Source organism: Aethalodelphis obliquidens, unplaced genomic scaffold (genome assembly GCF_003676395.1).
Source record: "Aethalodelphis obliquidens isolate GAN/ISIS:26980383/991018 unplaced genomic scaffold, ASM367639v1 scaffold8, whole genome shotgun sequence".
NCBI lineage: Eukaryota > Metazoa > Chordata > Mammalia > Artiodactyla > Delphinidae > Aethalodelphis > Aethalodelphis obliquidens.
The window spans coordinates 28,860,741-28,883,467 of NW_020837952.1; the positions used below are offsets into that span (position 1 = coordinate 28,860,741).

A 22,727-nucleotide genomic window follows, 5' to 3' on the forward strand; every position below is an offset into this window, starting at 1 on the left:
TCGAGGTGCCAACGCTGCATTTGAATTTAAAATTGTGTCTTACTTGGCACTTGGTATTGTTTGAGATTTGTTTACTCAGCCAGCATTTACAGAGTGTCTGCTGTGTCAAAACCTATGACAATTTCCCTTGCAGTATTTTTATTGGTTTTGAGAAGTTATTTGAGCACCTAATATGTTTCAAGCATTCTTCCAGGATATAGGAATATACTGGTGGAAAAACGAAGCATAGTCTCTGCCCTTCCAGCCCGTTTGGTCTAGTGGAGGAGAGGATCATTAAGCAAATAATTATCATTGTCATGGGTGTTATAAACATACAACAAAGAGACTTCATCTACTCAGAAATGTTAGGAAGGTTTCTGAAATCAACTTTGAAGCTGAACTTTGAAGGAGGAGAGGGAGTTTGCAAAGTAAAGGTGGATGGGGTTAAGATTAGGAGGGAAAGCTTTAGAGGGTCTTTAGAAAGATACCTAGGGCATTATGAACTCTGTAAGAGAAGCGATAAAAGTCTGACGTGACTGAAGGTTTGATATTAAGGGAGAACTGGCCTCAGATGTAGCCGAAAAGGTGAACAGAGGCCGTGTAATCCTGAACTATGTAGACAGTGTTAAAGGTTTTCTTTTTTATCCCAAGAATAATGGGATGCACTTAAAAATATTTTAAAGCATGGAGTTAACAGATGAGGTTTGCAGATCTGCTGCAAAAGCAACCTGACAGCTTTTTTTTTTTTTTTTTTTACCCTCTAAGGGGAATCTGTTTCCTAAATGTTGAATGCAAGATTGGAAGGTTTGAAACAGCATTTTCACAAGCTAAACTGTATGGTCTCAAATTGAATTCTATTGTGTTTTATAATTGCACCTTTGTGTCTCTGCCTAGCACAGTGGCCTTAAAGTGTTTATCGATCTAGACTTCCCTTAGCCAGTATAAATGTCTGCAGCATAGGTGAACTAGCTGTTTAGGGCCTCATTGAGGCACATTATATCTTGTCCTTCAGTGTTGAGAACAGTGTTTTGGTGATACTGACACTAATTTATAAAATAGCTTAGAGATAATGTTAGTAGAACATCAGATAACAGTGGTGCTTTCCTAAAGAACAGTATGTCCAGTAGTCTTTTTTTCTTAACATGCCATTTTACCGTGCCCTAATAGTCTCCCAGGATATGTACTGTGTGTTTTCAGGTTTATTTTTTTCCCTATCTAGTGCATAATTGGAAGGCTAAGCAATAGCTTTGAGTTTTATGTGTTAAAAAACCATGTCAAGCAAAAAAATTGGAAATGATCTAAATGTCTACCAGTACTCTTGGGTTGTAGAATCTTCATTCATTGAAATGCTCTGCATAGTTACAATGAAGAAGTTGTATTGAAATGGGGCAAATCTCAGACACCTGTTGGTTGAAAATGTATGTTGTAGAATGAAGCTTAGTTTATAATATATTTCAGTAAGTTTTAAGTGTACACAGAACAATACCATCTATTTTACATGGAAAATATTTAAGTGGTAAAAATATAAAAACACAGAAACATGGGGTAAAGAATCATACTGACTTCAAGGTGGTGGTAACTTCTGAAAGGCAAGGTAAGGAATAGGCTAGGGATAGGTTAACAGTAAACTGTAATTATATCTTTTTGTTCTAAAGGAAAAGCCTAATTGAAATAAATAATACAAAAATTGAATATTTGTTAGTTCTAGATGGTGAGAGATATATATGAAATATTGAATAGATAAATAAGGCTTTTGTCAGTTGTTTTGACTTTGGTAACCAATAACAGCTGATTAAAAGTGCATTAAACTATAATAAGTTTATTTATTTATTAAGAAGTCTGGAGGAAGGTGGTCTCAGGGAAGGTGGTCGCAGTTCCTCTCCTGTTTTTTTTTTTTTATATATAAATTTATTTGTTTATTTTTGGCTGCATTGGGTCTTCATTGCTGCACGTGGGCTTTCTCTAGTTGTGGCGAGCGGGGGCTACTCTTCGTTGCAGTGGTTCCTCTTGTTGCGGAGCATGGGCTCTAGGCGTCCAGGCTTCAGGAGTTGTGGCGAGCGGGCTCAGTAGTTGTGGCGAGCGGGCTCTAGAGCGCAGGCTCAGTAGTTGTGGTGCACGGGCTTAGTTGCTCCACGGCATGTGGGATCTTCCCGGACCGGGGCACGAACCCATGTCCCCTGCATCGGCAGGCAGACTCTCAACCGCTGCACCACCAGGGAAGCCCCTTCTCCTGTTTTTAAGGTGGCTGCAGCTCCACACATCACGTTCTCGTAAGAAGTCACGAACCTGGGAGGGGGAAGGGATGAGGAGTGCTTTTCTCTCTTATCAATGAGAAAATATTTCCCAGAATAGTTTATTATGTCTCATTGACCAGAGCCTGGGCTAAGTCCTCTCATAGTACAAGGCCTGGTAGATTGTAGGTTCTTAATAAATATTTGTTGAATGGATTTATCTTTAGTAAAGGGCAATGGGATTGTCACAGTAATTCTGTGAGGTGTGGGTTTGTGTGTTATCTTTATCTTCAGGCCAAAGTCTTTATCGATGATGTACTTTTTTTCTGAAATGCTTAGTATAGAAATGTTCATAGTTTTTTTGTTTGTTTAAATGAGCCAAAAGGGAGTTGAGAGATCACTGGTCTCAAACTTTTTTTTCCTAGATGAGGGAGTAGATGTTCAAACAGGTTATGGTAGTACTAACAGTGAAAGTCCTAGCCCTCGATTTCTGCTCCAGTGTGCTCTCTCTACCTCTCCCTCCCTCCCTCTCTGTCTGTCTCTCTGTCTCTCTCTGTGGACACTCAAACAAGGTAACTGGCACCGTGAATCTCCTAAAGGATCGTACTGAGAACTTTCAGTGAGGCTGAAAGATGTGTTAAGAAAAGTTTTGAGCTGTATAGAAGTCCTCTTGGCTCCTACAATTATTGTGTCATCACTTGCCTAAAATTGGACTCGTAGCTCAGGGTCACCTTTATCATTGATAGGAAATGGCTTGTATAGAATATTTTATGTGTGCAGTACCCAACCATGACCATTTTGAAGTGACCTAAAGATACGGGTGAGCTCCTCAGGCTGGATAACGAGTTTAATAACCACTTCTTTTCATGGAATCAAACTTGCTTGGTGTCTTAATTTTTTTTTGTACTTGCCAAATTCATTTCAAGTGTGACGTTACAAAGAAAAAAGATCCTAAAATGTAACTTTGCAAGCTGAGTTGTCACACGGCAAAATTTCTTGCCAGACTTGCTCCATCATTCCTTCTTTTTTCATCCTAGCCAGACGTGATGTACGTTTTATTTGAGATACAGTTGCTGTTTTTAATTATGTGTGCAATTCTTTTATAAGTGGAACTTGTGCTACACATTTTCAGGCTGAATAAATAACATACTACTGTGGACTGTTTCAACAGTTATTTTTATTGTAAATGTTATCTTTGTAAGTGGCTTAAAGTACCTCTATGTTTTGTCCTGAGTGATAATTTGTCCTACATTATTGCCTGGGGTATATCTTCTGTAATCCCAACAGCATTTCTTTTGCAAAGCAGTGGTGAAGTTTTATTAAACTCTTATTAATTTATGAGGCTTAGACAAAAAAAAAAAAGAAAAGAAAATCTACTGAAAGGCACAAGTCTTCACTACAAATAAATTGCATGCCAGTGGCAGCTCCTAATTCAAAGCAGCTTTTGAAGCCTAGCAAAAAGTTTTAAAATTCTCTGAATTATAGCTTTAACTTAATTTGTCATTCAAAGAAATGAAACCACTTCTTTAAAAGGAGGAAAGAGGGATGGAGGACAGAAGGAGATGTAAAAGGTCTGTCTTAGGAAGCAAATGTTTTAGTTCCAGATTTGCAGTCCCAGTTCCCTGCTGTTTCCACCCCCAGTGGAAATTGAATATAAAGTTTGGGTCATGGTCAAGGAAGGCGCTGTCCAAGAGATTTAATGCCATCCAAAGACTGTCCAAGATGGCTTCAGTCTAGCACAAAATTCCGTCTAATTGTAGTTAGACCTGGCTGCTTTCTCTTAGTGGAGGTTTTCCTCTTCCCTTTTTGCCTTCTTTTCCAAAATGTCAATAAACTTTATGGAGTAGAACATATAATGCTGCCATATTTTCTAAAGTGTTTTTTAATGACCAAGTTGTTTATCTTTTAAGGTAGCAAGGTGGAAAATGTTTTGTTCCACCACAGCATAATAAATCAGGAAAACCAGCTGGACAAACATTTGTCAACTAAAGTAGGTGCTAAAGCTGGGTGAGAATCCCCATTCAAACCCTGATCATGTGTGAAGAGCCTTTTTTTCAGTTTATGGCAGATAGTTTCAAAATTGCTAGTGAGGCTACAAAGCAGTGTCAACTAAACGTAAGTCTGCTAAAAGCTTCTGTGTTTTAAAATGTAGGTAGTTTGGGCTCTGAGAAGTCTCTGCTCTTTGTTGAGAGTCTCTCAAGGTAGTTGTGGAAGGAAAGCAGTTAGACACATTTCTTTTTCTCAAAATGCTTCTTTATTCATTGAGCTGTTTCAGTCTCACTAAATGTATGGGATATTGCCAAATAAGTCTGTAAGGAAAGCGAAAATCCCAAACAAATATGCCAAATATACAGCTGTTAATCTGTTAGCTAATTGGAATATTGATAAATTCAATAATGTATTCAAGACTTTTGAGCTCAACTTTAAGAAAAGTTAATGGTGACCAGAGCTCTGTCTTGACACTTAAGGCTGTTGTCCATTATATGAATAATTGGTTTCCAAAATGTGAGGCAGATACAGCCAAGTAAGTAGGAAGCCTGGGAAATGTTTTTCCATTGTCCGCTCTTAAACAAAGCAAACAAACACAGCAACAATACCACAACTACACCAAAATATGATAATTACCCACCAGGTCTCTTAAAGGGGATTTTCAAGGCTTAGAGATAGGGGGAAAAAATCTCTAAGTAGAAAAATGTATGCACTTGTGTAACTGAGAACTTACAGCAGTGTGTTTAAGTGGGGTATGTGTGCTTCTGATTTTAGGAGGTATTGACCTAAACATTTGATTTTAATGTTTATTTTAAGGGTTTTTATTAAAAATATGATTAGCATATCAGATAGTCCATGGATATCATTGCTAAGAACAATATTACTATTCTAATATTAGCCCTCATCTAATATTATTCTATCATGACCATCTCACCTCTGTTTTTGGACTTCTGTTGATGGAGAACTCACTAACCCCTAAGGTGGAGTGTTCTATCACTAGAGATATATCTAAACCTTCAAGTTCTTCCATGTAGCTCAACATCAAGCTGTTTGTAATTCCATGATCTCTGTCTGTCTTCATGGTAAGTATAATCAAGTCTAAATTCTTCGTTGGTGTGATGATAATTTGAAGAAATTTATTCTCTCTTCTAAGTTGGAGAAATAAGCCTTTTCCAAAGGCCTTTTTACTTGGAGAAATAAGTCTTTTCTAAAGTTCCCAAAGTGACATGGTTCTAAGATCCACATGTCATTTTGTTTGCGTCTTTGAATGTTTTCTGGTTTTAAGGTCTCTTCCCACATGGTTCCCTAAAGTTAGGTAACCTTGGGTAATTGACTTAATCATTCTGAAGATGAGGATATTAATTTAAGTCTTACAGCATCCTATAAAGTAGATGGTGAATTTGAATTCTTCTGTTATAAAGTCTGTCACAAAAACTAATTAGTAAGTATCTCTCATCACTAATTTTTTTTCATTTTTTCTTTTAAAAAGCATTTTATTGAGATATAGTTCACATACCATATGACTCACCCATTAAAGTATACAGTTTAGTGATTTTTACTTGATCGTTCTTATTTTTATTGTTAGTATGTGTAATAGCAACAGTCAGTAGTAATACTGATAATATCTCCCTGTAATATATAATAATACTGAGATGTTTCGAGTTTATTTTATCCTTCTTGCAGGTACCGTAGCTTTTGATTATGTATTGTATTTGTTTTTACTGAAATCTGAGTTTGCATTTGATTTCTTTTTTCTTTGGTGGCCGCCTTACACTGACTCATTGAGTTTTCCTTTTTTCTAAAATCTCCAACTATTTTTCCATGCATATGTAGCTGACTCACGTCTTCCCATCCTGTAGCTCCTGGCTTTGAGCCCAACTTTAGGTCTTAGGATCTAATCCTTATCCCTATTAAACTTCACTTTGTTTATTTCAGTTGGTCATCCATTCTGTCAGGATCTGTGTGGATACTGCACTCTGTTAATCTAATCATCCCCCTGCTTAAAATAGTATCAACACATTCTTTTTTTTTTTTTAATTAGGCATTCTTTTCCATCTGACTTTATTTCCCTCATTAGGAATGGGATGCATACTCATTGTGGCAATCGTTGGCCAACTAAATCACTTCTGTTGAGACGCTAATATTTAGCCAGTTCTCACTGGTTTGACAGTTGCAGTTGATAGATAGCTATTGCCTCCTGCCCCCCTGAGGCTCTTCTCTTCCTTGACCATCTTGTGCCCTCACCCGAGATCACCTGGACTTCCCCAAGGACCAACTACTTAAAGTTTAATGCTGAACATAGCAGAGACCCTATAGAACCCTGTTGCAGTACTGCCCATTCTCTAGTAGTTGATAATATTTTGAATATCATCCCTGGGTATAACATAACATATGTGGAATCCACAGCCATGAACTGACCACTTACCTTAATTACAAAGTCTAGTTCTCCAGATTGTATTTGAGACCCAGGAGGGATTTTAGAGGGAGTTTTGAGTGATGAAAGCTGTGTGGAGCTTTGCTATAGAAATTGTTCCTCTCCTTCAAATCAGGAAAAGCTTTGGGATTTTCTTTGTTCTAACCTATCACCCTATTTTCCACTTTACTTTGTCTTATCAGAGTGTTGCTCCAGCCATTTGTATCATGTTTTCCTTTGGTTAGTATAGAAAATACGAAATGATGGTAATTTTTGTCAGTTTGTATGCACATATAGACTGTTGACTTTTGCTCCTGTGTGCCTATGGAGATGGAGTACCGTGTGCACTTTAGTCAGGAAATAATTTTCATCACCTTGTTAATATGCTGGGTTAAGCCTAGCTAAGTGGGACACCATGGTAGGCAGAATAAAGGCCTCCCCAATATAGCCACTTCCTCATCCTCAGAACCTGTAAATATGCTGCCTTACATGGCAAAAGAGACTGTAAGGGTTTTAAAATGGGAGATTATCCTGTGTTATCTGGGTGGGCCTGGTGCAGTCATGAGGGTTCTTGTATTGGAAAGAGGGAGGCAGGAGAGTCAGAGTCAGAGAAGAGAGGATGGAAGCAGAGGTTGTGTGATGGAATTAATTGCTGGCTTTGAGGATGGAGAAAGAGCCCGTGAGTCCAGGCATGGCTTCTGTCAGCTGGAAAAGGAACTGGATTCTCTTCTAGAGCCTCTAGAAGGAGCACAGTCCTGACGTTGGTTTCAGTCCAGGGCAACCCCTTTTGGACTTAAGTCCTCTGGAACTGGAAGATGATAAATTTGTGATTTTTTTTTGCCCCTAAGTATGTAGTAACAATAGGAAACTCATAATCACATTACATTGCGATAACAATAGGAACATAATACAGACACGGTATCACCTTTTTTGCCTATAATTAAGGTTATCTAGCTTCAGTTCTTATACTGATAAGTACAAGTCAGAGGACAGAAGAAACAAAACCGTTTGACCTGACTACCTTCCTCCATCATTGTTGAGACGGGAATGCTTGAGATTTTGTGTGGCTGGTGTTCCCTCTCGCAAATCTACTCAAAATTTTCTTCTACTCTGCCACATTTTCCTTTTTTTCTTTTTCCTTTTCCTCCTCTGATAACTTAGTTTCTAATGTGTGCGATATATACATTAGTCAAAAGGGACAACAAATAAGACCCTGTTAGATTAAAAATAAAAATAGAAGTCAGTTTTCAGAAGGATCTTTTCACAAAAACTCTAATACCTGTTCTTGAAGTCCCCCCTTGAGATGTGATTTAGACGCTGTCTGCTTGTCACAGAAGCAGCTTTTATTCTTCATGTGAGTTACACTGGGAAGCTGGCTTGCCTTGAGGTAAACCATCTACAGAGGTCTGCTTGGTGCAAAGTATGTACTAAGGCTGAAGCTCAGGAAATAGGGATTTAAAAATTAAATGACTTGATTCAAGAAATGTACAATAGTGACTTCTCAGTAGAGTTTAAAAATTCAATTAATTTTCGTCAAAGTTGAACTCTAGAAGTGGAAAAACTATAAAGAATAGTTTGGCATGATTTTAATAGTCTGTTTTCGAAGTTGTTATTTAAAGACTGAAAGGCTTTTTGGTCAAGAGAAAAGTCAATATATACAGGACGCTCCATGGTGAAATCCTTTCTGTTCCAGACAGCTTTCTAGTATGTTACACTAATTCAGCATCATTTAGACCTTTCTGTCAGTGCCGTGAGTTGCAAAATAAATGGTGTTGGCCAAAGGGAATTGACTAAAATGCAGTTTGCTGCTTTATTGTACATTATTATTCTTCAAGTATAACACAAGTTTTTAAAACAAGTTTGATTGGTTTTGTGTGTGTGTTTAACTGTAAGTGAAATGGGGGCAAGGCCTCCCCCGTGCAGAAACTTCATGACTGGAGACATTGGAGTTGCAGAAGTAACACTTGAACACTAGTCCAAAGATCTGATATTTTTCCCTAATTCTGCCCTTTCCTCACTGTGTGATCTTGGATGAGAGTCTTTAGTTTCTTCACTAAAAAGATGGGAAAAGCATTTGTGACATCACATGATGCATATAAAAATACATTGAAAACTAGAAAGCTTTATACATATGTTAAGTCATGTTGGTTCTTATGTAAACTTCCTCATCATTCATCTCACCTCCTTCAACCACTTTGGGGATCTAGAGAGAGTCACAAGCTAAGACAGGCTGGTGCAACCAGTATTGACTTTATTGTGGTGGCAGCACGGATGTCACGATGTCCACACACTTGACAACCATGGCTTTGTTTCCTCTGTTATTGCATCACTCTCCTAATATCATTTCCACCCTCAAAACTACTAATGCACTGTAATCAATGTAAAAACAGTGTTAGTCCCAGAGTAGCTGTGTATGAGCATAATGTAGATAATGAAACTCTGGTTTGGTTTGAAAGTTAGGCTTTTGGTGGCGTGTACTTCCTAACATGATGATCATTTTCATGCATGTGGAGCCCATTAAGCGGTGTTGGAGCTGGATTCACAGTTTAATGTGCTAACACTGCATCTGTTTCTACCCTGATGATAACACCTGGATCAGTTTAAAACTGATGTAGAAGTTTAAGATGCGGTGTAGTTAATTTCTAAAACAACTGTTGATCTTTATACGTGTGAACCCCATGGTCTTTTACATTCCAGATGAATTCACTGCCATTTGAATTGATACCTGTGTGTGCTTTCAGAATGGGAAATAAAAAACACATCCCTTCCTCTCTAGGAGCTTTATTTGCGCTTAAATTCTGAGAGATGACAATGATGAGATTATTATTTTTCTCCTTTTTTGAGGGGGATGGAGAGGAAGATGCCTTTATGTTGTCCTCCTGTAACCTATTTCAAATGTTCATCCAAAATTAATAGGTGGTGGATGATTTTCCTTTCTGCTTTGTCAAATGCATGCATACAGATAGTCTAAGACATTGATGATGCCATGAGTAAGTCACTGATTCCTCCTGAGAGCCCTGAAATGCACAGGTATTAAAAATTAAAGTAAGGTGATTCTGTTGCTGAGACTACATGCCTTATCTCTGTGACTGGCTAAAAGCAGAGTGCCAGTTCACTGGAGCTTTGAAAAATGACTTTTCCCAATGACCTATTGCCTTTTAAAGACAGCAGAGTTTGGAGTTCCTTTTTAAAGTGGTAAATGCCCTTGGAGGGTTGTAGTACAGTTATATTCCCATTAGAAAGATTGAACTTCTCTCCAGGATGCCCTCAAAAAAGAAACCATTAGAAGGGAGGACTGATATAGCATTTGGGGCTGCCTATTCTGTTATCCTCCCCGAGGCAGCTTTTAATGTTAGTTTTTCAATGTGAAAATCCATGTGCTCTGAGTGGAGTGACCATGACAGAGTGTGTGACATTGCTTTTTTTTCACAAGGTGATTATATTTCTGATCTTAAACTTTTCTAGATTGTCTTCCAGGCCATCATAAATTACAGCCAATTTACTGCCCACCTGCCTAAGATTGGCTTATGTGAAGAATATAAGGGGGACTTTTTCAAATACTATGTTGACTTTTACTTTTTGTTAGCAAAGATATAAATGGTTTAATATATATTGTCCTGCTTTTTAGAAGTTGCTATCTTTGAAAACAATGATGTGTGTGTGTGTGTGAGTGATTAGAAATGCCTGGAGTAATCCTTTTCCTACTTTGTGCAAGAAAAAATAGGCCTTGGGAAGCTAAAAAAAAGAAAATTTGCGGATCACTTATTAGAATTGGTGATCTTTCTGTCCAAAAGAAATACCCAAGCCTAGCTTCTTTGATGATATATAACTGTTGTCCTTCCTATGAGGCTGCTTCCCAGAGTATCCTAATTAGGCTGTGCACTATGACATATGTCCCGTGACTCTTTTTCTTTCTGTTACGCTTTTTGGTCCCCTCACTTAACCTTACTGTCATCCATTCTTCCAGACGAGTTAGACCGCTGTGACCATCATTCTTGCGCTCTTAGTTTGGCTAATGGGTTTAACTTATGATGAATACAGGCACAATTTCAGGTGGCTGTGGTGGGGAAGGAGGAACAAAGGACCTGAAGAATATGCTAAGAGAAAAGATAAGCGATACTGAATGCTAGATGGAGTGCTATGTTGTGGAGTGTATGCTATGGGGTCCAGGAAGGCAAGGGAGGTGATTCATTGTGGTAACAGTCATTTCCGAATCAACTACTATGTGTCAGGAGTTAACCTCCTTATCTTATTTAATTATTATTTTATCTTCACCAGGAACAGCAGTTTATAGATGAGAACACTGAATCATACAGTTAGTATATTCAAGAGGAAGAATTTGAATTGAGATTTGGCTGACTAAAGTGTGTGTGTGTGTGCGTTTTATACTGAACATTGATTTTAGGAGTTGCTTCAGATAAAAGATGTAGATTATTTTTTTACAGACTGGAGTGAAAAATTAGATCCGTTATGCTTAGATTCCTCTGATTAAATAGTCTCCCATTCTTACACTTAGGTTGTTCTTGTTCACTTCATTACTTGTGAATTTAATTAGCATGGATACTTATGAGTTGAAAAGAATTTTCTTTTATTGGCCATGGACAGGGTGACAGAAACTATGTTTAGTGAAGGTTTTGGGATGTCTAATCTTGTGGAGGATTTAGCAGTCTTAAATACAGAGGACTGAAACAGACCCTTCTCATATCCAATTCTTCCAAGTTTGAGGATTCGGGTACCATCAAAAGGGTAAAATATAATACCATGCTTAAGAGTCTTAAAGGGACATGTTGGTGCTTCATAATTTGTCTGTTTATAACAAAAGCTCTGAGAGAGCTAACAGTTTCATTATTCAGCGTAAGTATTTTGAATGCCTACCGTTAATGATTTATTTAAAGGGCCACAGCAGAAAGTGTCGGGGCTTCCTGAAGTTTGATTTATTTCTTGATCATTAGTTTGGTCAATGAGTGACATCTATATTAGAAAGTACTGTATTTTGGAATGCCAATAAATTTTAATGGTGGGGTTAATATCTTTCTCTCCTCCTTCTGGGATGAAATATCTCTTGCCTTCCATGTCAAATTAGAGGCTTGCTGGTGGTTTGTGGACCAAATGTTTGGGTACTTTGTGTAGGCTCATCTGTGTTAGTTTTAAATTAGAGTGTTTTTCCCCTTGCCTATCTGTTTTTCATCAGGGCTCGTATATTCTTGTGTCCAAAAAGACTCTCTGATTTAGCTGTGAGGCTGATTTTATTGTAGGGATGTCTGTGTATCCTGTCATCACAGGCAACCCTGGTGAAACTTCCCATGTTGTGTGTGTGTGTTGCTGCAATATGTTTAAAGTCTGATCTTTCTCAGATGTATGTGTGTGTGTATAACTTTTATGGCTGAAAAGGGATGCAGGCAGCAAAATTTCTGACAGAATATGTTTTCTATTATATTTTGTAATATGAAATTATAGGTTCGTTTTTGGCTTTCATAAAGCTGCCTTTTTCACCCGTCACTGGGAGACAAGTAACACCTTCCTTTGACTCACGTTTTCCAAGACTTCTTAGTGTTAAAAGAAGACTTTCTTTTTGAAATGCAGAAATTAAAAGAATATGGCACAAAAACATTTTTTTATAGCTTTATTGAGTCTTGAGGGCAGATATATGGATTCCAGACAAAATGCAATAATAGACTAGGATTTTACTTTCAAATCATCTTACAAACACTTCTCGTGGGAGATTTATTGTCCGTGTGGAGGAACAGGGCTGCTTTGAAGGTTAAATGGAGTAGTTTGGAGAACAGTGTTCAAGGTCTTTCTCTGCCTCTTTATTTTTTTTAAATAAATTTATTTATATTTATTTATTTTTGGCTGCATTGGGTCTTCGTTGCTGCGCGCGGGCTTTCCTTAGTTGTGGCGAGTAGGGGCTGCTCTTCGTTGCGGTGCACGGGCTTCTCGTTGTGGTGGCTTCTCTTGTTGCAGAGCACGGGCTCTAGGCACGCGGGCTTCAGTAGTTGTGGCACGTGGGCTCAGTAGTTGTGGCTCACGGGCTCTAGAGTGCAGGCTCAGTAGTTGTGGTGCATGGGCTTAGTTGCTCCGTGGCATGTGGGATCTTCCCGGACCAGGGATCGAACCCATGTCCCCTGCATTGTCAGGTAGATTCTTAACCACTGCACCACCAGGGAAGTCCCTCTGCCTCTTATTAAGTATGTGCTCTTCTTCAACTAACTTAAGCCATCCAGCGTAGTTTTCTATTTTATAGCAGTATTGTGAGGATAATATGAGATAACGTGTGTGTGCTTTGTAAGCTTTGTGATCTCAGTGTAAATATGAAGTAGCACTTGTGTTTTATTACGTGTGTTTAGTTAGAGTTAATGCCCCATTGGCATGATCAGGATTTTTTTTTCCCTCTGGTAAAGCATGTAGACAAATCCTGGCAGAACTAAGAATAAGATACCTCTTAAAGTCCTATTTATACTCACAAAGCAGTTCAACCCCTGTCATCAAAAACAGAGTACCAGGGCTTCCCTGGTGGCGCAGTGGTTGAGGGTCCTCCTGCCGATGCGGGGGACACGGGTTCGTGCCCCGGTCCGGGAGGATCCCACATGCCGCGGAGCGGCTGGGCCCGTGAGCCATGGCCTCTGAGCCTGCGTGTCTGGAGCCTGTGCTCTGCAACGGGAGAGGCCACAACAGTGAGAGGCCTGCGTACCGCAAAAAAAAAAAAAAAATCAGAGTACCAGACATAGTATTGGACAAATATAGCTTTTGTGTGAAATCTAGTTTCTCTGTAACTCTGAAGGATAAACAGGAGAGTGTATGTAATTATGTACAATGGTCGCTATGGTATAGTAGGGTGTGTTTGTTTCTTAGGACAGCCATAACAAAATACCACAGACTAGGTGGCTTAAACAATAGAAATTTATTTTCTCACAGTTTTGGAGGGTGAAAGTCCCGGATCAAGGTGTAAGCAGGTTTGGTTTCCCCTGAGGCCTCTTCTTGGCTTGCAGATGGCCACCTTCTCATTGGTCCGCACATGTTTTTTTTCCCTTGCACGTGTGCCTCTTGTGTCTCTTTGTGTGTCCAAATTTCCTCTTCTTATGAGGACACCAGTTAGATTGCATTAGGGCCCAGCCTAAAGGCCTCATTTTAACTTCATTACCTCTTGAAAGCTCCAATTTCCAAATACAGTCACGTTCTGAGGCACTTAGAGATTCAACATAGGGCTTTTAAGGGGACACAATTCAGCCTGTAACATAGGGAGGGCAGTAGACAAGGAACTGAAGTTTGGATTCCAGGATGGGCGGCTCTGATCTGTACCGATGCAGTTGTCTCATGCAGGACTCCTAACTTGTCACGTCTACATCTGCTTACTCACGGGGCGGTGACAAGGATTCAAGACAGTCGTGAACATGAGCACATTTGGTGAAATAGAAAAGCATGATACAAATGCAAGGTTGTATTGTATCATGGATACCTGTGAGGGATACATTGGCAACATGTGGAAAATTTTAAGTAGAAAAGACAAAGGATCATTGCAAATATTTGGCTAAAGAAACCTCTTGGCTAGTCTGTTTGGCTGAAGGAGAGGCGTGAATAAAGAAAGGTGATTTGGTTAAGACTTAACTCAGAGAAGACAGGAGTTAGGCTTACAGATAAGCCAAACATCTGGATGATGTGGGTGAATATCTCCCCATCTCCCAGTGGAGCCTGTTTTCTTAAAGCCTGTTAGTTTCTTGGTTTAAAAAATTTCCCCCTACCTTCCATGGTCTGGCAGTGAGAACTCTTAGTGGGTTTCCAAGCAGTTTCATAGCCAGAAGGCACTTTTCCTATTTACCTTAAGTGAAGATTCTATGACACCTCCTCAAGGATGTGATTTTTTTGTTTGTTTTTTAAGGTAATACTTGAGTAGTTGGGAAAACTTCCATGTACTTCAGGATATCTGTTCAGAAATTTGTACAGCATGTTTACATACATAGGCAAGTATTTTAATTGAAAAAGTGTATTCTCAGCTTGCCATGCCTACCTATTTAGAAGGCATTTGTGTTCTTAAGCAGAAAGCACATCATCTTTTATTCCGTAAAAACACAGAACAAGACCATGCACAAGATAGGTGTTCTTAGAATCTCGTGGTTACACCTGTGCTCTTGTTCTTGGACTCTGGTGTCCAATAGAGCCCAGTCATATTTGAAAGCTACAATCTCATATTCATTTCTCATCTTAAAAGAAGCAAATATTTGTAATATTTTCAAAATAGAATTATAAGGAACCAGTCATACTTTAAAACATATCACTAGTGCTCAAGACCCCATTGTAAGGGAAACCTAGTATGAAATGTAAGAAAACCAAAATTTTTTAATCACCTTTTTATAGAACTATGAATTTATGAAAACCTGAGAAACTGATTGAAATTCATAAATTATATACAGCAGTGTACTAAAGTGGTTCATAAACTTGGAGTTTATGGAGTGAAAAACTTTGGGGAGTGAAAAAGCTTCATAGTACCTCTTCCAGTGGTTACTAATTTCAAGTCTGGAAAACTAGGAATAAAGATATTTTCATTAAGCTTTTAAGTTGAGACTGATTTAATTTAGTACAGCTTGAAGGAGGTGAATTTAAGTATAATATTTGATGCTAGGGTGGCATGATATGGATATAGTGAACAAATACTTGTGTGGAAAACATTAATATTGTTTTTCATCATGTAGATTGCAAGGCAGTGAAAGATATTTCAAGTTGTTAAGAAGCTAATATTAAGGTAGAGGATTATTTTAATCAGTGAAATTAAATGCTTGGAGTATGGTTTTTGTGATTATCTCATGCTGTTAGTTTTTGCTTTAATCTTGTCAAATGCTTTTCATATTAATACTTAAAAAAACATTTTTAGTAACAGAAGTTTTAATTGTCTAATTTTTTAAAAATAATTTTTAATTTTTTTTGGCCACACCGTGTGGCATGCGGGATCTTAATTCCCCCACTGGGTACCGAACCCATGCCCCCTGCAGCGGAAGTGTGGAGTCCTAACCACTGGATCGCCAGGGAGTTCCCAGAAGTTTTCATTTTAAATCATGCACTTTCTTTTAAATGGATTATTAATTTGTTCTCACGGTTACTTAAAGTTTTTTCTTGACCATTTCCTGTAGAAACTCCGAAAATGGCAGCATTGATTTATTTGGGGAACTAAAGACACTTCTTTAGCCAAGGTTCATCCTTTTCATTTTCTCCCACTAAGACAAGAAGAGTGTCTGGGCAAACTCTAGACTTGGGAAGCTCTAGAGAGTGAATCCGAATCTCCAGCAGCTTAGTTCAGCTTCGGTCAGCTGCAGCTGGGGCCACATTTAATCAGAAAGCTTAGTTTTCTTTGTTTGGGCGTGGGGGGAACTGGAGCGGTTGCTGTGTCAGATGTAGCTCATAAAGTTCCTTCATTGCTTACAGGAAAAACTCCTAAAGGGATGGAAGAGGAGTCCACTAAGAATATTCCTTTAGTTACAAGGCTGAGTGTTCTCAGACTTACCTTCTCACAAAGCGAGCAGTTACTCGGGGGCCCTGTTCCTTGGATGTCTGACAGCAGGCTCTTTGTTCCTCCTTTGGCCTCTTTTCATTCAACATCTAGACAGTGACAATCACATTTTTTAAAAAGTGCCAGTTGCTTAGGAAGTCATCATCTCTGCCGTTGAAGGGTTTACAATTTAGTAGGAGGAGATCAAGATGGAAATAAGTTTAGGAATGTGTTACATGTGTAATGATAATTTCATGCCTAAAGTATAGTGCCTTCCATTTCTGCAGGGACCAAGAAAGCGAACACCGAAGTTTATTTGCCCTACCTGACATTCCCCTGTGAATCCGAAATGCATTGCTTCTTGCCAGACTAAGACAGGCTGTAAGATGTTACAATATATCTCTCATTTCCCTACCCTGGTAGCTAAGTATTTGCATATTTACTGGAGCTTTCTAAATATAATGGCTTATCCCTAAAGAGAGACTCTAATGGAGGGATTATAGGTTAAGTGGGAAATGTGTGCCAAAGACATTTGGGTAAGCCAATTAACCTGATGGTTTTTCTCAGTTAATTATCATTGAGTGAACAGAGTTTAGTGCCCAGAGTGAGTGAACTACTTTTAGATGCAAGTGATAATTCCCTATATACTTAAAACAATGTAGAATTTTTCTAAAAGGTGAGTGCAGCTTATCAATACCAATCATTTCTAGTTAGAATTCAGTTCATCAAATATATATTGAATGCCTACTATGTGCAAGGCTCCAGAAGATAAATAAGATACTGTTCTGTGTCTTAGGAGTTAACAGTGCATTGCGGAGATAAAGCAAGTCCTAACAAGCTGAATCGGACCTGAAGACCATTGCAGAGCTTGATGTGTAGCCACATTGCTCTCCATCCCATGAAGGACAATAGTCCAAGACAGAGTAATGCCAGTGATTCCTGCCACTCCATCCCTCAAACTTCACTCCAGCCAAACCAATCTATTGCATTTTTTTCAGGTCCCAAGCTCACCACCTTCTTCTCTCCTGCCTCATGGTCCTTGAAAATATTGCCCATCAGTCTGGCAACATCCTAACTCCGTTACTCTTTCGCTTAACCCCTTCCGTGTATGTAGACATGCTTTCCTCCAGGAAGCTCTTGACCCGTCGACTGTCGGAAGTCTGTTCTGTTCTCCCAAGGCAATCAGGATTTCGTGTCAGAGAGGTATTTATTATACTGCAGTGAAATTGCCTCTACACATCTTTGCCTCTTCTACTAGGCTGTTTCTCGAAGTCAGTGCATCTGTTTTACTCACCATTCTATCTGCAGTGCCCTTTATAGTGTCTAGCCCATCACGGAATGTATGAATAAATGAGTGAGTGAATAATTTTCTTAAGACAGAATCAATCCATTTTGTTGAGTTGTGATTTTCAATAGGGTAGAGAAGAGGGACTGTTAAAATGCCCTGATTTCAATGCATATATTTCCTCCTACTCCTTCTGAAATGTCTTCCACATCTCATCCCATGTAAGATCCCTGATGATGGTAGTAAGAAGTCGATGGTATTTTTTCTTTTTTTTTTTTTCTTTTTGCGTTACGCGGGCCTCTCACTGTTGTGGCCTCTCCCGTTGCGGAGCACAGGCTCCGGACGCACAGGCTCAGCGGCCATGGCTCACGGGCCCAGCCGCTCCGCGGCACGTGGGATCCTCCCGGACCGGGGCACGAACCCATGTCCCCTGCCCCGGCAGGCGGACTCTGAACCACTGCGCCACCAGGGAAGCCCGAAGTCAGTGTTATTAATGGGAATGTGTCAATGCGCAATGTTAAAATCGAGCCGATTTGCAACAATAACTAGGAGAGACTTTAGGGGAGACTGGGGCATCACAAACGAGCATTGGCAGTTGAAGTGTATCTGGACAGATGTAAACTGGTCAAAGAACAGCAATCCAGGCAGAGGAAGGAAAAAAATGATCTGAGCGAAGGCCTAGAAGCTGGGAAGTTCGGTTGACATTAGGATGCATATAGAGGAGTAATGGGAGATTGGCCTAGAAGTCATAATGGGGTTGGCTGTGAATGCTGGGCTGGGAAGGGTGTTTATTTTGGTAAGAAATAGGATGTGATGAGGGATTCTTGTGAAGCAGAGTGATGGTGTTAGGGTTATACTTCAGGAGTTATATTTCAGGAAGTTTCTCTATCCACAGCATGTATAATAGATCAAAAGGGGAATGAAAGCAGGCAGGGATGACTAGTTCAGTTTTACAAATGTTTGTTATGTGCCTCATATGTATTGGGCATTGAAGAAAATATACTCTTTCCATGGGGGGACTTTGAGCCTAATGAAAGAAACAGAATAATAAACAGGCGCTTTTAGTAAGCCTGCTAAGCAATAGGGGTAGGAAATGATGGAAGCCTGAATGGGGGCGGGGGAAGGAGAAAAGAGAAGTTAGAGGTGAATTTAAGGGAAACTTGTGAGTTGCATTTTTCTCTGAGATCCTGACTGGCGTCAACATATCCTTAACCAATTTAAAAGTAGATGTAGGAGCAAAGAGAGAAGGACCTCTCATGCACAACCGCGGTGTCAGTGGTGGAAGAATGATGGTGCTTAATGAGGGGCTTGTATGAAAAAGGAGGTGGTGTGTAAGGAAAATTATTTGGATTCAGTCTTATTCAGCTGAAGATACTGAAAGGGCAACTAACAATATTGCTTGATAGTTACACAGTGCTATTTTATTTCGCAGTCTTCGGTTGCACATCTCAGAATAACAGTTCAAACTAGTGTATTGGCTTATTGGCTTATTTAGTTATTGGCTTATTTAGCGGTGTTAGCTTCAGGCATGACGGGATCCGGCTGCACTAAGAATTGCCTCTGTCTCCTTGATCTGGGTTTTTTGTGTTGGCTTCATTCTTAGGCTCTGTCTTCAGGGAATCCTTTAGTAGCCCTAGGATTTCATCTCATTCTTAAAATAAGATGTCCTTTCCTAGTAGATTGTTGGAGCTGTTTTGACTCCAACTGACCTGGCTGGCTGCTAAGTCAGTTCTTGTGGCCAGAAATGAGGATGGGGGGATATAGTATGCTAACTGGCCAAATCAAATGATAACCTTTCATCAGGAGGTGGGGATGACAGCTTCACTCTATGCACATGGACTGAGGGTGGATGTGGCCTGTTCTCAGAAGGAAGAACAGGACACTTAACTAAGAAGAAGGGGTCTGGAAAAACCAGTCCATGACACCAGGCTAAGTAATTTTTCAAACATTTTAAGTTAACGTTGCCTCATTTGATCTTCAACACAACAATCTGTGAGAAGCGTTGTTATCTACCAACTGTAGGTAAAGAAGCTGTGCTTTAGAGAGGTTAACTGGCCAAAGGTAAGACTCTGGTGTTAGTAGAGAAACCGGGATTGCATCATTCAGGTATGGCTGTCACCTGGGGCAGTACAAGGGTAGGCTTGTGAGCAATACTCAGGCTGGAGGCGTTGATGGAGAAAGCATCTCTTGAGTTGCAGGTGTCAAAGATGATGACCACAGAGGTGGAAAGTGTAGAGAGAGGGGAGGTCAGGAGACAGAACCGAGAGAAACATCCACATTTGGGAGAAAATTCTGAAAGAGATGCTAGCCAAGGAGAGTTGGAAAGAAGTCAAAAAAGATAGGAGGGGAATGGGAAGAGTAATGTGTTAAAAGACCCCAGGTACGACTTCATAAATGTTTATTATTTTGTGCTGAGAGTGTCATAAAAGCTTAAAGGAATTTTAAGTGAAATAGGACCATGGTACATAGATTTTTGAAGGCTATATATATATGAAGAAAGAGTACTGATTTTGCATTGATGGCTAGCACTAGTTGTTTGGTGTTAATGGTGATAATACTAATAATGACAGCAGCTATCATGTGTTACATATATTACATATAACAATGTGCTTTTTGCTTACTAACTCGTTTCCTCCTCAAAATGGTCCTATAAGGCAAGTACAGTTATTATCCTTATTTTGCAGATGAAAAAACTGAGGTACAGAGTAACTCCGGTCCAGTTGGCTCCAGACTCAGTTTTCTTAACCACTGCATTTCACTGCCCTTTCTGGGCATAGATTGGCGTGCTTGGGTAGCACTGAAGCAGGGCAGGTTAACAAAGGCCATGCTCTTTCTTCTTTCTCCTGTGGAACAAATTTCAACCCATCACCTAAAAGAAAAAAAATTTTTTTTTAAATATAGAGTTTGGCCTTTACTTACTTTTTAGTAGAACAATTTGGAAGTACTTGGGAAGAGCGTGCCATTTGATGTTTGGAGAATCTAAGCATCATTCCTCCTCTGAAGGACTGATGGCCATCATTTTTGTGGGTGCTCATGACTGAAAAGGTCAACAGACAGGAAAAATAGTACTGAGAGAAACCCACACAAGGACAGTTGGGATGGCAGTGTCATATCATTCATCCGTTTTACGTTTTACAATAGCGTTGGCCTTTGTCAACGTTTTTTAAAGGAAAAATCATAATGCAGCAAAAAACAAAGAGCCACAAATGAACAAAACTGAAAACAGATGAAGACCTCCTTGAACGCTTGAGAGACTGGATCTTTTTGCTTCAAAAGACAGTCTCTTGGGCCTGTGTTCTCTGGAGAATTCTGCCTACAATTGTTTCTTTTCCACACCTGCTGCTTCAATGTTCTTCACCTTTCCTGGAGTGGAAAATTTCCCAATTCCTTAGTGTCTTTCTGAATTTTCAATACCCACTCACAGAAGTAACATTAGAAATTATATCAGCAGGACATTTTGTTTTGAGTTAAGCCTTTTCATTGACTGAGAAGTAGCAGGTTTCCCTCTTTCAGTTTTGGACTTGCATAAGAAAACGCAAATAGATGAGTATCTATTATGTTGAGTGTTGAGCGACTACCTTTACTTCTCATTTTGCTGGCAGATTATCCAGATTCCATTAAATCCCTTTTGGTGTGTATCTTTCTTAATATGATGTGAAGGATGCGTAATGCATCCCTTATCACTGACTTGCATGTGTGACATGACTTATGTACTAAAGCCCAGTGCAATTTCGTCTTATTTCTTGTTCTTTTGCCGTAACATTTATTGAGTAAATAAAAACCTGGCTAATAATAAGATAATGTCCATCAGAGAATTTTATCAGACTGAAGTCTCCCTTAGTGCAGTATATTTTGAACATGGGTGGGATGTTCCTTTGCTCTTCTATTATGTTATTGACACTGTTTGCCTTTAATTCTTTTCTACAGTGTAAATTTAGGGCTGTGCCGCATCAAAGGTTTTTCTCACAATGAAATTATGAGATTTGTTAGTTTTGTTCTTTGTTTTGAAATTCTTGTTTCATGAGAGTTAAACGCATAGTATATCTTGTTGTTGCTGCAGATTACTAGATTTATTGCTACGGATATAAGAAATTCTGGCAGCTTTGAACAGATTTTTAAACGTGTGCTTCTTTTTTTTTTTTTTCCTTTCCCTCAAAAAGTCTTTACAGAGTTAGTTATGGAGCTGAACTAATAGCATGTAGAAAACCTGGTTTAGGGAACATGCATCTCCATTCTATAAGGATCTGCCACTGAAAGGGTGAAGTATTGTCCTAAACAAAATGTGCTTTTCAGCTTTTCTCGCTAAATTAGCCAAGCCTTATCCCACAGTGCTTTGCTGTTGAACTTTCTGCTGCCCTGACTTTGATAGTATGAACGTTTCCGCATTGATATTAGAGAAATGCACATCAATATCTAAGTTAATGTTCAGTGGAGGCCAGTTGGCTTTTCATTCTCAATGGCTTGAAATCAGCTCTAACAACACTGGCAGTTTGGCAGTTTTTCATATTTCTTTAAAATTTTAATTATAACCCATCAAGTCTTAAGCAATTACTTCTGGGGTAGACTCTTGATGAATGTCATAACAGGGTGTTTTAGTTTAATGGATCCAGACTAACATCTGTTTCTAATATTTTAAAAGCCAATTTATATGGAAATTCATTTATACACAGTCAATACACGGAGCCTTGTAAAAATCAAAATCAAAATGGAAAATCAAACCACTGTGATATAGTAGGTCTTCTGTTAACAAAGGATTTCACTGATGAGTAGATTCAGCTGTGCTAACACCCAAACTATTGCAGCTTAAACAAGATAGCAATTTATTTCTCATACTCAGGTAGTTTGCCAAGGGCTGGTATGGTCTACCATGACAGGGACTCAGTTTCCTTCAGTCTTATTGCTCTGTTGGCATGACTTCTATTCCTAAGGACACCTTATGAGTCACGATGGCTGCTGGAACTCCAGCTATTACATCTGTGCTCCAGCAGGAAGGGGGTAGGGGTAGGAGAGGGAAGGATACTAAGCTTTTTCCTTTTAAGGATACTTTTTTCTAGTAGTGCATAGCACTCTGCTTATATTCCACTGACCAAATATTAGTCAGTGGCCAAATACTAGTCACAGGACCATATTTAGCAGCAAGGGAAGATAGGAAATGATAATTTTTTGTCCAGAAGACATGTACCCAGCTAAAAACTAAAGTATGGGAAAATGGAGAACATAGACACTGGAGAACTGTCTGTAACACTGAGTACTTTTTAAAACCTTATTTTGACAGACTTTCTGCCTTTTATTGAGCATCTAGAAAAGTCAGCTCGTTTTCATAAGTAGATAATATATACAGAAGGACTAGCA

The 22,727-nt window shown here is 39.1% G+C and overlaps 1 protein-coding gene across 2 annotated transcripts in view; it reads left to right on the forward strand.

The window, feature by feature from the left end:
- Nucleotides 1-22,727, forward strand: part of TMTC2 (transmembrane O-mannosyltransferase targeting cadherins 2) — a 429,464-nt gene that overhangs the window by 141,234 nt on the left and 265,503 nt on the right. The window lies entirely within an intron of this gene.